This window comes from Gigantopelta aegis, unplaced genomic scaffold (genome assembly GCF_016097555.1).
Source record: "Gigantopelta aegis isolate Gae_Host unplaced genomic scaffold, Gae_host_genome ctg10516_pilon_pilon, whole genome shotgun sequence".
Lineage (NCBI taxonomy): Eukaryota > Metazoa > Mollusca > Gastropoda > Neomphalida > Peltospiridae > Gigantopelta > Gigantopelta aegis.
Window position 1 is genome coordinate 1 of NW_024532385.1, and position 4,928 is coordinate 4,928.

Consider the following 4,928-nt stretch of genomic DNA (forward strand, 5'->3'; position numbering starts at 1 on the left):
GAGCTCAACTGGCTGACTGTTAGATCCCACATTACTAGTGGAGCTAATTTTAATTAGATTGCTGGCGACCATTTGGTTGTCATATTTTCCGCATTTATTACACACAGTCTCTATATTGTATAAACAGGGGACGGCTAGAGGACACTCGAGCTAATAATATATTAAATAAATATATTATATAGAACGGTAGTTCCGCATTCCATCAGCCCCACCCACCCGACATACACTCGTTATTTGTGTTCTGTTCTAGATTATTTCTTTCTTCTTTTTCAGTGTGTTATTAGTTGGTTGAGTATCATCACTACCACCTAGTTCAAAATTGGACTTAGAAATATTAATATACCGGTATTTAACTTTTATAAAATGAAATAAATATACATAACAGTAAATATAACATCAATAATGCAATAGTAGCATTCCAAATTTTCAAGATTATTTATATGCCCGGCTAGCTCAGTCGGTAGAGCACGAGACTCTTAATCTCGGGGTCGTGGGTTCGAGCCCCACGTTGGGCTTACGTTTTTCTTATTATTATGGTAATAAAAAATAAAAAAACTGAAATTAATATTATTTTAATGGTAATCAAAAATAAACTAAAACATGTTAAATATGAAAATAAAAGCACATATACAGACACACGAAATAATAAAACGCCTAGTTGACAAAAACAAACAAAACCCCCCACTAAAACAAACCTCCCGACCAATAAAACCAAAGAATGAAACAAAACAATCACACAAACACTAACCCTAACTCTATTTATTATATGTATTTATAATGGTCTTTATACGTCACAGTGCCAAAGGAAAGTCCTACCCACAAACAATGAAGTATAGGCCAACAGGACTCAGATCTTGTAGCATTAGCTGAAAAGAAACATACTACAGGCATATTATTATGTGACTAACATCATTGTTTGTATGTCATTGTTGACAACGTCATAATGACATTTATGATACGAAACGTAGCGTATTCAATAAAATGACACAATATATATATATATATATATATATATATATATATATATATATATATATATACTAAAACGCAAAAGAAACGCAGGTCCTGAAAATGCGAAAGAATTGCACTTTGTAAAGCAGTATCTTTGGTGGAATTGAACCTCAACTGTGTTAAAGGACATGGCACACACCCACACCGCAGTCCCACCTGCGTGTCAATTTCATTACCTGTGTGACGTCACGAATTCTCAAAACACGTTGTTTGCACGTGCTGGATCATCCATATCATGAATCCAGTGCAAACACACTCATTGAAATGCTTATAAAGCCTACACACCTGGATTTTTAATCGCATAAATTCAATTTGAGTAGTGACAGACAACAGAATCACATTTTAAAAATGCCGCGACTGACGCAACTCCAGCGAGGGATGGCCATCGGGATGTTGCAAGCCGGACAGACCCGTACTGCTGTAGCCAGACAATTGGGATGTCATGTTTCGACAATCGCACGCCTTTCTCAACGTCACCAAATCACTGGATCTGTGAACGATCGACCACGCACCGGCCGCCCGAGGGTGACAACCGCAGCCCTAGACCGGTACATCCGGGTGACCCACCTTAGGAATCGGATGCTGCCAGCAGCTAACACCGCTCACCAGGTGCGTGGTCCACGTGGTCCAGTGTCCGCCGATACAGTCCGACGCCGTCTGAGGGCAGCAGGACTCCGTAACCGCCGTCCTTATGTGGGACCAATATTGACCCCTCGGCACCGCCAACAACGTCAACAGTGGGCGCAACAACATCAAAGATGGCGACGTGGCCAGTGGCAAACAAGTTCTGTTTACTGATGAGAGCCGTTACAATCTTTCCAACGCTGATGGCCGAATCCGAGTATGGCGACGTCGAACATGAACGTTACTCCGACTGCTGCGTTCTGCAGGCCGACCGATGGGGCGGGGGTAGTGTGATGGTGTGGGGGGGGTTCTCATTCAACCACAGAACACAACTTCATGTGTTTCAGACAACGCGTTTAATGCCGCCGTGTACCAAAATGACGTCATCAACAATCACGTCGTTCCCTTCTTTGCCGCTCACCCACGTGTGCGCTTTGCTGCAGCAAGACAATGCCCAGGCCGCACACTGCCAGGGGCAACACAGGCGTTGCTGGCTCAGCACAACATCCCAACGTTGCCGTGGCCAGCCTTATCTCGGACATGGCGCCTATCGAACCACAAGTCTGGGATGAAAATCGGACGTCGCCTTCAGGCTCGCGGACAACCTCAGAATATGCAGGCGCTGGAGGCAGCATTGGTCCATGAATGGAACTCACTCCCTCAGGCATTCTTTCAACGGCTTGTCAACTCAATGAGGAGACGTTTGCACTGCCTGTTTGAATGCCCAGGGTGGTCACACGCGATACTGACTTTGACAATGCTACAAGGTCGTCTCTTTCACATTTTTAACATGGACCCCCACCCTACTTTATGACATGAAACAATAGCCAAAAAGGAATTCAATCAAAAATTTCCAACACCAATGTGTGCCGAATTGGTGTAGCTCCAAAATAAATGTTGAAATCTTCATTTCGTTTTGTTTTTTTAATATTTTATATCCAATTTAATGAGAACCTGCGTTTTCTTTTGCGTTTTAGTATATATATATATATATATATATATATATTATTAGATATATATTATATATATATATATATATATATTGCTTACCTTTATAATAGATTGTAACAAATTATTAGTTTTCAAACTAAAAGTTGTATTATTAAGACCTAAATCCAAACAGGGGTCAAATATTTAATTAAAATCCCCTGCCAAAATAGTATTTTTTAAATCTACAAATTTAATTAATTCATCATAAAAAAAGAACTCTTTCATCAGTACCATTAGGTGCATACACATTAATAAAATAATATACATCATCATAAATGTTAGCACAATTTTTTTTTTTAATTCTACATTCAGTGTCACAACTATTAAAAGTAAAATCATCAGGGCATTATTTCGAAATAAATATTGCCTCACTCTTTCTATTTTTACATACCGGCCTCGGTGGCGTCGTGGTTAGGCCATCGGTCAACAGGCTGGTAGGTACTGGGTTCGGATCCCAGTCGAGGCATGGAATTTTTAATCCATATACCGACTCCAAACGCTGAGTCAGTGCTCCGCTAGGCTCAATGGGTAGGTGTAAACCACTTGCACCGCCCAGTGATCCATAACTGGTTCAACAAAGGCCATGTGCTATCCTGCCTGTAGGAAGCGCAAATAAAAGATCCCTTGCTGTTAGTCGGAAAGAGTAGCCCATGAAGTGGCGACAGCGAGTTTCCTCTCAAAATCTGTGTGGTCCTTAACCATATGTTTGACGCCATATAACCGTAAATAAAATGTGTTGAGTGCGTCGTTAAATAAAACATTTCTTTCTTTCTGTCTTTCTATTTTTACATAGACAGTTTTTATAAAATATGTTCCCATCCCATAAATGCTTATATTTCTCAATAAAATTATCATCCCAAAAATTTTCTTGAAGACAAATAACATCAGCAGGTCTACTTATTAAACGCTGAATTCAACTTATCAATATCCCTCAAACTATTAACATTCAAAGACAATAACAACATTGTAAATAAAGAAATTCATAATACAATCCACTTCAAACATTTTCAAGCTTACCAACATTCTCAATCTCATTCATTCTTCGCTTATTCACACAATCGTCCACACTTTTACCTTGTCTCTTTTGTTTCCTCGTTGTGACCACACTCCAAATGGAGTCATAAGCCGAGCGTTTAACCAAGCGTGACCGACGCCAAGTCCTCTGTTGCATGTTGTCAATTGCAGAGTCAGTTTCTGTATTTTCAGTTGCAGTTTCCACGGTGTCCGCGTCCTTCTTAACACTACTCATCTTATTTTTCTCCTTTACATTAAACTTTTCCAGTCGCCACCACACTTGGCCTTTTCTGTAGCTTGTCCAGGTTCAACACGGGTGTAACCGTGTTGTGAGAACCTTTTTCCTGGACATGGCGTTCCTGCTGGCCTGTCACTGTAACCTGGCTATCCTGCGAATCGACATTCATATCATCACTATCACCATCATCAGTATACTCACTGTAACCATCACGTAAACTATATACACACACACACACACACACACACACACACACACACACACACACACACACACACACACACACACTCATCCTCCGTATTCCCACATCTATCTATCACACAGAAAGGTTTTATCACAGTCTTTAACATAATGTCCCTTTTCTTACAAAAATGGCAAACGATGTTAGGACAATTCCGAATAACATGACTGTCTGATATATAGTTGTAACACGCAGTACGTTGGTTGTCATGCAGAACGCGGACAAATTCCACACCTTCAACTGTCTTAAATTACATTAGAATACGGAAATTTAACTCGAACATACCTTGTTCCTTCCACGATGTTTGTTCCCTTGTAGAACGTCTATACATAGGATGGCGAACCAGCGAAGGTCGTCACCAAACCCAACATCAAGATATCCTCGGTTAGGGACACCAACGAGAATGTCCAACACCTCTTCGAAGAGACAGGACCGACCGAGCAGCAACTGATAGTGACCAGCCCCACATACGAGATGCTGCCAAACAAGCACTCCCTGAAGACGTTCCTGCACCATTACTCCAAACTGAAGGGCAACGTAACCCCGAGCAGCCTATCGGGCAACCTATGGGGCAACGTGATGATCATGACCCATCACCCAGGCCATCACTAAGGCCGATACCAACAGGCCTACACCAGAAGCGGTGCCACCAACGTGACAATACACGATGTCTTGCACAAGGGCTTCGCAGACCTGAGCGTCATACGGGAAGATCGCACGAGTTCCTGCAAATCGACAACTTTGACGCCAAACCGCAACCTTGACTGCCCTTTTCAGGTCTACACCACCACAATCCGTGGTTCGTATAAC

At 41.6% G+C, this 4,928-nt stretch overlaps 1 non-coding gene across 1 annotated transcript; it reads left to right on the forward strand.

Annotated features, from left to right (window-relative positions):
- The first annotated feature begins 442 nt into the window (after positions 1-442).
- Trnak-cuu lies at positions 443-515 on the forward strand. The gene has a single exon. It is a non-coding gene; the product is annotated as a tRNA-Lys (tRNA).
- The last annotated feature ends 4,413 nt before the right edge of the window (positions 516-4,928 follow it).